Source organism: Trachurus japonicus, chromosome 21 (genome assembly GCF_045865225.1).
Source record: "Trachurus japonicus isolate A0001 chromosome 21, Traja_1.0".
In the NCBI taxonomy this organism is placed as follows: Eukaryota; Metazoa; Chordata; class Actinopteri; order Carangiformes; family Carangidae; genus Trachurus; species Trachurus japonicus.
The window spans coordinates 25,910,585-25,924,838 of NC_140927.1; positions in this window are offsets into that span (position 1 = coordinate 25,910,585).

The following is a 14,254-nucleotide window of genomic DNA, read 5'->3' on the forward strand; positions in this document are numbered from 1 at the left end:
TCTGAGACTTCTGCTTTTCATTGCCTGTGTGTGAGGTTTGGCCTCTGGACACTGCATTAAACAAATGCTGTCCTAATCCGCAGTGTGTTTGTCAGTGTGTACGTACAGTATGCAGCTCTTACAGGCTTTAGTTTACAGCACTGCGTCCCTGCTTAGATGTATATGCAAGTAAACATGTTTACATGTGTATATGTGGGGTTGTAAAGCTCAAGTGTGTGTGTGTGAGTATTTATGAGCTACAGAGCTGGGCTCACATTGCTCCAACTGGGACTGAGTAGTTCTTACTGTATAAAATCCTTCTGGGAGTGTTTAAATAAAGAGCATATTCATTATTCCTACAGGCCAATAGGTACAACTTAGAGATAAATAACGCAGACGCACACATATACGCTGTCAGCACGATGACAAACGAGCAAGGTGATGTGTTTATGACCATATATGGTCCAGGACGACTCCTTCTCTTCCTTCAATAAAACAGATTAAGTATTTTCCGGCCACAGCTGCATTGTCTTTCTCACTTGTTTGAGGAGGAGTTATTATTAAACAGCTCTCCTGCTGAGGTTGCCACAGGAATCCAGCGTGTTTATCAGTTTTTACACCGTGTTTTATGATCAACCAAAGCTAATAATGTCAGGAATGTGGGACAAATGTAAATGTTGTAGTTATTGGATTGATAACCAGAAGAGAAACTATCTGCCACTTCTGCCTCATCGGTCGTCTATGGAGGAGCAGAACTTTTGCTTTCGGGTACTTCAGCGGATTGGAGAAATGTGAGTCACTCCAAATCCTGCTGTCCTGGTCTTGGCTTTCTTGTTACCACTCGACGACCAGCTGCCAAACAAGACATCTTGTTGACCTAATTCTGCAATTCTGCAAGAAAACCTCCTTCTCTAGCTTGACTTGACTCGTCATCGCTCAAATTATTTGTTACTGGCGCATCATTATTTAATTTTTTTTTAGCAGATGCTTCCAGAGGACATTCTTGGTTCAGTTAGATTTATTTTACAGGCTGATTATAAACTATGACAAATGCAGTTTTGGCTTGGAGGTTGGAGATAAAAACATTTCATCTGTGAGTCAAAGTTTCACAAAGTTTTTTCATCATAGCACCAACATCAATAACCACCACGCCTAATTAGTTTCAGCACAGCGTGTCTGAATCATGGCATTCCTGAACTCGATATGAATTAATTACAGAGCAGAACGCCTGTGTGAGATGCATCATTGAGGCAACTGTTGATTTTGGACATGACGTCTTTTTTTTTTTCTGAATGCAGTATATCACCGCATGTACCACGCGGCTCTGTGCATCATCTCTCTTTTCAAAGTGGAAAAGTTGACATGTTTTTGGGAGGGTCTTCCAAAAAAAACAAAAAACGATTAACATTCACGCTTCTCGCCTCAAGTGCGGGCCTCTCCTCACGTGCCGCTCTCGCTTGAAAATGAACCTGTTTTGACTGAGATTAGCTTTAAATCAGTCACTTAACTCAGATATTATCTCGGGGAAGTATCACTTTACCTTGGCCACAGGGGGAAATATTCTCTGCAGCCATTTTTCACTGGGTGTGATGTACACCGTGGGCTGTCGGGGGGGGGAGATTTAAGAGCTGTAAAGATAAATTACTTTCAATTAGTGAGCACAGCGCACAGTCGGCCCAGTGAATCACTGCCCATACCTTTTGATTTAATTAGTGATTCAAAATGTTTGATGTCACAGCACATTGAATGCCTCTACAGTGTTATTTTTGCAGGGTTGTTTGCTTAATACTTAAGCAGAACGTTGACTCAGTTATATTTGCTGTTTTAAACTCCCTGACTGAAAGTTGGATGGTTGTATGATGTAGTGTAGTGATGAAATCTTGGTTGTTGTTGTGCACATCATCCAACCACTATGACACATTCAGAAAGACGTCCATTTGCAGCTGCATCATGAAGCGCTGTATTGTCTGTGGATACCACACACTGGACGGCCAGGACGGCAGACAGAAATGTGTTGACTGAGAAGTGAATTTGATCAAATTTGCTGGAGACTCACATTGATCTTGAGAAATAGGACAGTAAATCTGAGCCTTGGTGGGTGGCAGTATCAAGTTAGGACAGGTTGGAACAGACCTCCTTGTGTATTTTTTTTATTATATCAGGACGCCTCATCATTTTTTATTGCTAACAGGACGGAGGCAGCAGGTTTTTTTTTTTCTTTCCCAATCAACGGTGCCTTTCTCTGTAGCCTGTGTGCTGCTTGTAACGCTACCACAGAGCAGCTGAAAACACACTGAGATCAGTCGGGCTGCACAGTTAATCACAATGTAATCAAAATTGCAACATGGCCAAACTGCATGACCTTCTGTCTTTTTATTTTTTTTCTAGATAAAGGTAAACATGTCACAACATTGATGTGCACTGTTAGCACCATAAGTGATGTGCTGCTACAGTACAAACGCCCTTAATGCCGACAAATATTCTCAGGACATGAAGGGAAATGTTTGTTTGGTACAAGACTCAACACATCATTGATTTCATCTTTCAAGTGAAAATGAAAAACAAAACTGACCATTAACACTGAAATTGAAATCACAACATCTGCCCATATAAACACAATGTGATGTTTTTTGTATATCGTCTGAGATCAAACTTGTCTCCTTGAATTACATTCATTTGCAACAGTAAATAAATTGTGTTTGAAACTAAATTACCATCAGATTTGTTGTTCTATTTATGAACGAGGTACTACAAACACATCATGTTGTTGACAGACAGATCGGACTCTGCAGCTCCTTATCCAGGCAGCATTTCTGCTTGATCCTGATGGCAACAGAAATAAAGGGTGTTTTGTTTTCAGATGGACTCAAGTGGTGACAGTTGTGAAATGGGGATTTTCAGACAGACATAGCTGGAATAAGCTGAAAAGAAAGTGAGAAAGACAAGCTCTACTAATACAACTACACACACACACACACACACACACACACACACACTACCACACAAATGTGCACACACAAACCTGCACTTTGTCAAATCCAGGTGTGGGAGGGTGAGGTCAGTGCAGATTCCATCTCTTCGTTCGCTGCCTTTAATCAACAGCTTCACTTTCACTGCCTCGGGCCCGCACTCATTTAATGTCAATCATAATGAAAGTGGTCACGTGGCAACGCTGGAAACACACAAACAGACTCAAGCAAGTAAAACCATCACGTAAAAAGAAGCAAGAACAGGTGAAAATGATAAATATGAAACATTTGCACAGTGTTAAAGTCAAAGGAAATGTTTAAGTTAAAAAAGGTGAAAGTTAGCAAAGTCTTCAGTGGAAATAGGATGTGTGGATATAATAACAACTTTGGGACTAAAGCAGGACTAAACCTAGCTTTTCATACAGGGATTTCACCATAGAGACAAAAAAATAAATAAATGAAATAAAAATGAAATGCCCAAGTTAAAACAAGTACCAACAATGTGAGTTTAATTGTTTGTTTTTTTCTGGCGAAAGCATGTGGAACTATTTTATCAGGAAAAAAATGAAAGCAAAGGAATGGAGAAGTGATTTGAAATCAAAAATGACCGAATGCATAACTTTCTGATTTCGGCAAAAACATTCCAACAAAATGAAATCAGATGGAGGAAAAGTCAGTTTTACTGAAAACATTTCACCCTGCACATGTGAGAGAGATATTCTGTTCCAGTACACTTTAGTGGTATCACGGGTGATTCTAATGTTTATGAAGCTGAATGCAATTCAACTTTCAGAACAAAATAGTAACAACAAACCTGACTTTTATTCATATGAAATGAGACACGTCAACATTTCTAAAACTAAGTTAAAGAATGAACTTCTTGTCCGATCATTTCCAGAACCAGGGCAGGAATGCTGGAAATATCTGGGGTAGATGGTGTAGGCTTGGTTTTAGCTGCAGTGATGATGGGTCCAAGTCCGACTGGCATCTCTTTGCTCTTTGTCCTCATCAAACTAAAGGCAAACAAACAAAACAAAAAAAACATTAGCCACATCTGGACTTCTACATATTTTTCATGTTAAATTCCCACTCACCCGTAATAAGCAGAAATGGGGTGATCGACATTTTCTGACCCATTTGCCTTGACACTTTACTGGACACAGCTCAATGATAAACCAGCTGTTTATTAATGGCCAACATGGGCGGATTACTGCAGTGCTGCCAAAAACAACTGCAGTTCCTCCTAGCCAGCTAAACAGAGCTTTACTCTGAAATGATGTTTTGTTATCTTTTACATTCTTGTTCTTTCATTGTTTGTTTTTAATTTAGTCTGGCTCCATGCCTTCAGCTCAGACTTGAAGCCAGTGGAATGATCTGTAAGTCTTTCTTAGAAATACCTGATAATAAGCGATGATACAACGTAGTCACCACCCTGCGCTTTCCAACAGCGCAGCACAACACTGCTCACCAAGACGACAACATGAACATCAACAGCTCTTCTCTTTTACTAAAACTCTGCCGGAGTCCCAGTTCCATCAGTCACAGGGAAGTTTTCACAGTTTTCAGGACGCAGTTGTGTTACGTAAACAATAGAGTTGTTGAAATGTGAAAACTGAAAACTATGTTGTAGTGTTTCACCACAGGATGTATCACTGGCCAGTTGTATGTATTACAGGGACAGTATGTAACCTCTGCATCCACAGACGAAAGCAGCAGGGATCAGAGTAGATCATATAATATTCTTCAGTTAGGATTTTCCTTAAGTGTCAGACATTTAGGACATTTTTACCAGCAGTTCCAATATCCACAGAGCAGGTGTAATTATCATAGATAAAAGTCAGTGCCTGTCTGATGTGTGGAGGACATAGGAGAGCACAGGAGGTGCGATTTGTTTGGATTGTTTCTCTCATAACTTGTGATCCAGATGTTCAGGAGTCACTGGATTATCAGCAAAGGTGTCCTCCTCTCCTTCACAAACATACCAGGGATTAGAACCAGTAAGGAGTTTAAGTTTGAAGGGTTAGGGTCAATCAATGAATCTTTCATTCACTGACAGTGGACACTGGACCTGTAGGAGTGACTAGGAGCTGAGCTGCCTGACGTTTGACCTGACCAATCCTTATCTAATTAAAATATATGGTTGGAAACAACTCATGCACACAGTGGGGGATAAAATGAATCCCCATGATATAAATGAAACTGATGAAACTGAGTTACCATGATGAAAATCACATATTTCTGTAGGTTTACAACATTATACAACCAACAATTTTTTCAACTGGTAATTTGTTGACCTCCTTTTCAAGTCTGGCATTTTGCTTGTTAATAATTTACAATATACAGTATTCTTTCAGCTGATAAAGCAATCAGATTTTAGCACTACTTTTCAGACAGACACCACGGTGATTGATGTCTTAACACCTTTTGAGCTTCTCAGTTCTGTTTCCACTGGAGCCGAGATGAAGATTTGTGTTTTTCTCCAGTTTTACAGTGAAAATCAACTTGAGATGCCATGGAAGTCTCCCTCTTTCCCAGCTATTTTTCATCTCGCCCTGGCCTCACTTATCTTTTTTCCTGCCTCTCTCACTTCCAGACAAAACTTTTGGCCTCAATTTGACATTCTGATGATGAAACACAATATTTAGCCAGTCTACAGCGCCGGGGGAAAGAAATGGCCTCATTAGCGCTCTGAGCTAACTGTCCTAACCTGCTAATAATCCATCGGCCGTGAACCAGCAGGCTAGCTAATGCTCACACTGTCGGAGCCAGAATTAACTCACAGGGTGATGATGGCTATAGTAAATTAAATTAATGAGACTCTCGATCATCTGTCGGCTCTGTAGCGTGTGGTATGTGAAAGGCAGGAATCTGCTGCTCCGAAAATTAGGTCAGGAGCACAACAGTGAATAAACAGACAATAAAACAACGTCTGGTATAAAACCGCATCTATTAAATCCTGCAGGGATTCAACATAATGGACTCCGCATCAGCTCAAAGATATAAAGTTAGACATTAACGGATTATGTCTTGATTATACTAATGGCTAATGTAAGTTATGGATATAACCCTGAATTACAGCCTGTTTTAGATAAATGGGCTGTTTCAACTGTAATTGAATTAGTCAAGAGTAGACATAATAGTTTAAAACACTTATTGACGTTACCCCCTTATCATATTGTCTATTGGCAGTTTTCCACGGTGACAATTTGACCGGCGCACTGTGGTTAACGTGTGTGAGACGCATGTCTAGTGACTCGTGACTGCGTATCGAAAGATTCGGCATCTCGCCAATTTATCACGCATGACGAACCCAACTCATACCCTCACATCATACCACAAACATTACACACAACATACACCTGTCACTACAATTTCTGTCTTCACTCAATCTTATAGAGACATAAAAACATATGAATATATATTTTAAATTAGTTTAACAGATGATGTGGAGACGGTGACATTTATGGTAAAAAATAAATCAGAATTGACATCTTTTTTTTTTTTTTCAAAGGAGGTTAAATCGAAAGCAACTGGACTTAGTTATTTAGTTATTTGCTTGCTTTTCGATTTAACCTCCTTTGAAATACTATGACCTGGGCAAATGAGAATATGCACCGGCTTAGAATTGACATCAGAATGAAAAGAAATCCAACAATGAAGTGTCCAACAACAAGTCTATGTAGAGAGATAGAGCTGCAGAGAAGCAGCTGGTGTGAACCCGATCAGAACTTTTTACAAGTCAATAGTATAAAAGCCGACTTGCCAAAATCTCAGAGAGCCAGAGCTTTATTGATATTAGTAACTATAACGTAATTTAATTGGAAACCCTCGGGATGTCTTGACGGCCTGTTGGTGAAGATCCATACCATGTCATTTTCCACCTCCCAAGTTTTATTTAGGCTGCGGAGCCGTTGTTGCATCTCGACCCCCCCTTCGCTCTCGTCTCACGTTTCTTGTTCGTCTTTACTGTTGTGGTGAATTTAATGGGCTAACCAAAAAAGAGCACATGAGTTCTGCAGGCTAACAAGCTCCAAGCTTTGTTGAAAACGTTGTCAGAGGACTGTTGGTCTGTTGGGATATCGGTGTTCCTAAATATTGTGTTACTACCCTCAACTGTTGTCACTCTGAAGCTGTCTAAAACAAATCCAGATGATATTTCCCCCCATTGATTGCACTCAGCTGTTGCAGGCTCATGGTAAACAGTGGAACAATGGTCACGTTTTCGGAGCAGTGTCTCCATCTGAGTCGCAGCATGGAAAGACTGATCACTTCGGCAATTTCACCCTCGTTTCCTCTCCTTCCACCTTGTTTTCTTCTGATTCCAAACACGCATCAGAATCCACGACCACGAGCAATAAAACTTTCAGAGGCCGAGAAGAATTGTGGAATATCTTTTTACTAGAATAATGGTATGGTATAAATCAAGAATTGCAGCCCAGAGACCTCCTTATAGTATTTACACTGAATCTCTCTTATATCATCAGTTGAGAGTCCACTCAGAAACTCCGTTTCCTGTAAACCAACTTTTTACCTCGAGTTTCCTGGAACCTACGGGACATTTTTCACGTCCAGCCTCAGAAATGTGCTTCCTCATTTAGAAATAAAGAATTGCCTATAACGTGCTGTGAGATTTGAGTTGGACAGAACTATTATAGTTTCGGTATGTCCAGGTAGCGCAGATGGATTAAGAAGTTTTAACTGTATCCCTCCTGTGTGCAGCTCATCTGTCCCCGTTTGACTGAAGACCTATATTTCATACTTCACCTCTGACTGCTCGCTCTTATTTTAAAGCTCCCCTGAGAAGGAATAAATCTGGCTCTTTATCTCAGCAATAAATATCCCAGGAGCAGGAGCAGGATGGGGATGAGATCTAGGTCTTTGGGACAGGACGGTGCGCGTGTTGAGTTTAGGTGTTGGGTTTTTTTGTGCATGGGCATGTCAACGCCATTTTATTTTTTTGGTGGAAAAAGGAAACCTGGCATCCTCCTCTCTATTTTTTTCTCCCTCACATAAAAGATGTGAGTGTAAGATTAGTCAGCCTCTGAGATAATGGTATATACAAACCCGATATGAGTCTAGCCAAACCTCAGTCGCCTCCAAGAACAACATCGAGTTTCCAGTTTTCAGAAATCCGATCATGGGCTGATAAAACCTGTGTGGTATTTCTGAAACACACACCGCATCGCCCCTATCTTCTTCAGTCATCGCTCTGTCAATGTTGTCATGGGTCGGTGTGGATGAGAAAGGCTTTAACACAACAAAGGTTGGGGGTTCATCTCTCCGGAAGACTTATATGAAGATCTAAACCAAATTTCCTTTAAACCATAAAAAGACCACCTCTTTTGAAACATTTCACACATTTTTTTTTTTTACAGCAGGCTGAGTAAACTGATATCAAATGATAGACAAAACACCATTAATACCAGAGAGTGACTATTACCGTATCATCTATGTTCAAAACTGTGTCCAATTGGTACATATATTATAAAGTAAATAGAAGCTGCCCTCACCACCAGCTTGGCTGTGCAGTTGCTGTGGTTTGATCTGTTCTTTGGTACAGGGAGAGAGGGATTATCTAGTATTTGTAAAGAGATTTATGATGATAGTACCTGGCATGAAGCAGACATTCTTTAGTCATATCACCTGAGTGTTGGCTTGTGTCTTGCTTTTGTAAATTCTGTGAAGTACAGCCGAAAACAGCAGTATCCCATAGTATGCTTTGTTTAATGGTGTCGTTAGTCATTTGCATTTCACAGTCATGCAGTTCTTTAGTTTGTTGATTGTATGAACTTGGCTGCCACAGGTTTTGTCCCACTTCAAATTCACTTTTTATTTGTAGTGACTATAATAGAAATGTAGATAATTAATGAAAATGCTGATGAATCAAAACGTGACAAAAGATGTCAAAGTAACTGCTTTAACCACATGCAATATTTACAGCATTTAATGAGCTACTGTTGCGTAAAGTTAGCAGTGTTGATGAACCAGTCTACTAAAGTTAACCAGCTAGTTATAGCTTTGTTGGGCTGTTGCCATTTTTCCCGATACCGAGTCACTATAGCAACCAGTCTGCCCTGAAGAAGTAGCGCTGCTTAGAGGGAGTGATATAATCTCCTTTATTGTAAATGCAATTCATGGTCAGTGCTGACGTTGAAAATATAGCAACAGCAATACTTACAAATAGCTCCTTTTAATTTAAGTTTCTTAGAAAATTCAACTGTCATGTTACTGTACTAGACTGATAGGTGCTACATAATCCTGAAACACAACATTACAACATAAGAGAAAACTAAGAAAGAAAAATTAAGAAACATCTGTAGTTGTTTTTGTGAATGAGAGTGAAAACAATCTGCAGAGCTGCAGCTGCAAAAATCTGCAAAGATCTGTTTCTACCAAACTCACATCTGGCCTTCTTCTTTCTTTCACCTACACAAACTTTAGATATGATCACTCTCACCCTGAGGGACATATATCCATCTGACTGACAGCGTACATACTTGACAGGATGAATGCACTCCTTGACTCATGCAAGCACACACACACACACACACACACACACACACACACACACACACACACACACACACACACATACATGCAATCAGCCCAATCACGGCTCAGGAATGTGTACCTGCTGGGGAGCCTTGATTCTTGCTTGTCTGACCATCTCTATCCTCCACTCAGGGTCAGTCAGGGTCAGTCAGGAGTCATCACACATCTAAAAAAGGAGCTTTCACACTGATCTGGTGAAACAACGGACGAGGCTGCATCTTCCACTGGTGCAATCTGGTAAACATTAAAGTACTCTCAAATTTCTCACGTGCAATTGTGTTGCATTGTTTACCACTTGAACCATGCAGATTGACAGAAATGGAAATCTGTGCTATGTGCGTCCAAATGTGACTCATTAGTTCACTGGCTTCAGTGCTTCTAATACCTAGTGCTGATATGAAATAAGTCTCCCCTGCTTTGCTGTGTCTCTGTTGCACATTAAAAAGTAATAATAACAGGAGCTGTATTTATTTTCAACATAGCCAGTGTTGATACGCAGCTTAACAGACATGCATGCGTTCATTGGAGGAAATCCACCAATCTGATCTACATCAGCCAGGCATGTAACGGGCAGTGTGTGGTCATTACTGTGCACATTTGAAAGGCTGCATGCTTCAGTGTATGCACTCTGAACAAGCCCTCTTTCTCTCAATGTGTTCCCCCTCTGCTCAGCACACGGTTGAGAGTTAATTTTCACTCACTAAGCCCTGTGGCTGATTGAGTCCACCTCCAGCTCAACCATAACAAACTCAGGCTCTAAATGCAGCCTCTTGAACAGGAGTAATAAGTACCACGGTGTAGCAGGATTTGTGGAGGTTATTTAACAGTTCCAAAAACACGGGGGTAAATAAGGGAACCTCTCTCCTGTCCACAGTGTTTAGTTTAGTGTTTGTTTTATTTATTTGCACCATAAAAATCAAGGACAATTACAAAAACAGAAATGAATCAAGAATAGTAAGTGCTGGAGAGGTTAAAAAACCTACAGTGTATGGGCTTATACAAAATACCTATCCGAAAAATACACAAAGATTCAAAAACAATTCAACAACAACAACAAAAAAGAAAGCAATACAAGTGCCTTATTATAACAAAAAGAGTCTAAATAAATCTAATATACTAGGAAAGGAGTCTTGATCTATCCGTCTGGATTTGAAATTAATCAGGGATGAAGATACTTTTGCTAAATGAAGATGAGAGGAACCTCTGTAAGTAAAAGAAAACTGACTATTTTTGGTTAGGGTTGGGCAAAAGGGAGGATGAAGTTTATCAATGAGTCTTGTATTGTAAGAACAGTGGACGTTTACAACATGAAAGGCTGTCTGCACATCCTCTCCACCTCTGACTCATACACAGACACTCGTACAGCTGATTACCTCCTAGTCGTCTGCGTCCCCCTCCTCTTTGTTGCCGTCCGCTCATGTTTGTTGCATGTGCAGTGTGACTCACCTTTAAACTTTTGTCCTTCTCCTTACTCAACAAAACCAACCTCCCCCCGTTGGGCAGTGACACGTTTGTTACAGCCCAGCCCCTAATCTCTCCACAATCCATGTGCGTCCAGCCAGAAAACAATAATCATCGTGTCTTCTTTTCACCCCACAGTTCCTACTGTGCCATTTGTCACTGACTGAAAAATTACGTGTATATGGCTAAAACCGTCAAAGGCTAAAATTAGACTGCAAAGGGTGGAAGCCTGACAGCTCAGCTGACATGATGTACGCCTCAGATGACATGTTCGGGGGTATTTTAAGCAGTACTTAGAGAAGAGTGATGAGTTGAAGATAGAGCCGAGCTCGAAAGAGAAACGCTCCATGTACTGATTGATCTGCACAATGTACAATCCCTAGAAAGTGCAACAGAACATCCTGGAAACTTTTTAACTTTCTTAATTTCTCTCATCCATACCAACTAGGCTTGTCAGTTGTCACCATACTAGAATTTCAGTAGTCAATACCAAATTTCCACTTTTCTCGATACCTATTCGATACCACGATTAAAAACAAAAAAAAACAACAGAACCCATTTGCTTCTAAATTCATTAGATAAAAAAAACAGTTTCACATCAAACTTTCTTGTATTTAAGCTCCACGCTGCTTCAACAACTTCTCAAACTTCACAGAATTTAAAGAGCAGCAGCAATGTGAAGGAGGAACAGAGTTAAAATGGTAAATATGGCTCAACAGGAATCGACATGACCCGCTGAGGGCCAAGTTGTATATCTGGTAGTCATGGTACCGAAAAAAAGCAGGTACCGATGTATTTTTTGCGTGTCTGCATCGACTTTGTACCGAAGTATCGGTTATCGCGACAATCCTAATACCAACCATGGAGGAGTGTTAGATACTGCCTGTTTAGCTCCCAAGCTTCAAAAGGCCCATTTAACCAAAGCAAGTAAATCCTAAATTATCTTTGAACATTATACTTTCTGCCTTTATGAAACAATAATTTGCTGACTGTGTTTCCACAGACACGGTTTCCCTTGCTGAGCTCCCACAGTGAGGCAATAACACGCACCAATCAGTGATGACGACAATGTGCTGGAAATGACTTGGTGGGGGAGGACAGGCAGGGGCGTGAACTGCTGCCTGAGTCAGACTGTTTGTGCCATATTCTTGGACCACAACTCTCTCCATCAAATCTACGTTAAACCACAGAGATCGCATTAATATAAAACAGAGAGACCCAAACGATGTTTTAGATGTGGTATAGATTGTTCTTATGTTGCACTCGGTCATGTACAAAGCTTAATACAGTCTGACATGACTGTAGTGACATTAGTCACTCGTCAAAACCTACAGTACCTTTTCATTAGATCGGCACGTTTGCTCATTAGAGAACTTGAAAATCGTTGCACATTTAATAAACCTTGAAGATGTGCCATGACAGCCGTGACATGGAAATCTGATTACCATCTCTCTGTTGCCAGATGGTTTCTGGAAGTGAATAATTATATTCAACTTGAAAACATTACATACACTGTTGAGATTTTTTTTGGCCTACATGGAGACCTCGCCAACTCCTGGATCTAATACCAAAAGCATTTTTCATAGGTCTGTAAGTTTACTATTGTATTGTAAATATTATAATATAAGAGAGAAAAACAACAATGCTTTAAATTGCAAGACTAGTGAGGGTTTAATGTTATGCCTTCCTCACCTCACCTCACCTCGCTCTCCGTATCAATACAGTTAGAGAGTTTAGTCAGTGCTGGCCTGGATTCTTTTAAGGCTTTCATGGCTGCACAGAGTGAGATTAATGGAAACATATTTGTCTAATATTAAGGAATTTTCTATGATTAGAGTTTTCCTGTTTTGATATTGGCACAAATGACTGGCAATAACTCCTTGTATCACTATCAGACATTAACCGTCACACCCAACCCAAAAATGCAGCCTGCTTTATTGCAGAAGCAAAAGTATTTGTGCTTTAACCTATAAATCTGAGAGACGTTAATGACCTGATTTTGTGCTGAATGGTTGGAGTGAGCATTTCATATCTCCACTAGCACTATCAAATACTATCAAAACGCACAAAAATACTTACAATCTGAGATGCTAAAGAGAAAACTCCTTGTTTTATTATGAATTAGGTCACAGGACTTCACAGGAAGTCATGTTTGGTGTAAATGACCAAATAAACAAAATAGTTTATAATTTTCATACAGTGAGCCGTTTATATGTCCTCATCTAAACCACTCGTTGATCAGGAATTGGTCCATTTAATGGTTAAAATACTTATTTCCACTCCACATCATTTGAAAGTATTCTGAACGATGGCGAAATTGAACATCAGGTCAGTGGACAAAAAAACATCCCTTCCCTCCAGAGAGTCCGTCCCGCAGATTTATGATTTACAATTCTCATTAGAGCAAACATAAAACACTGCAGATGGATAAACACTCTTAGCCGAGGAGACAGAGGTGAAGAAATAAAGACTTGACCCAGCCGTTCGTACAAGCCAGATGAAGAGAGAGAGAGCAGATGAAGAGGGTGAGAAGATGTGAAGAGCAGGAGTGAGGGAGATGGAGAGAGTGTGAGGAGAGGACGGCAGAGGAGCGATCGCCAACTGAGGCTTCACGCCAGATTTCCAATCAGTCACTGAAGTCCTTGGCAGAGCCTGAAGCCGGCTGAGTAACCTCAGGTGGTGAAGACATCAGCTGTCAGTCAGAGCTGTCCTCAGCACACACGCTGAGGACCAATAAAGATTCATCGTTTGGAGATCCTTTTCCTTATAAGGGAAGAGCCTTATGTTTGATGAGACGACGAGCTAAGATGGTGATTTGTCAGAGTTTAATAAGAAAAGGTGGTGAAGGGTAGAGGGGAGCTACATTATAGCGGGGAAGACCTCGTGTCTATGATGTGGAGGAAACGTGGCACCAGGGAGTGAAGGAAGTTATTACAGTAGACAACGTTTTGTTTTGCTATTCCTACAATTTTAACATCTCAATTTTAAATCCAGGTCCTTATAGGAGATGGATCAGCAACTCAGGTCCACATGAGGATATGAGTGATGATACAAACAGGGACAACAGTTTTCGAGGCGGTCCAAACATATAGACAAACATGAACTCATCGTACAAACATGTACTAACTCAGCAATACAGAAAAAACACAACAACACAACAAAACAAACAAACAAAAAAACAGTCCACAACACGGAAACAAACAAAGGACAAACCACAGTTAACATAATGACATTGGAACAATACAACCGTAAGAAGGCCAGAGCCCCCCCGACCCGGTGTCCCAGCTCACATC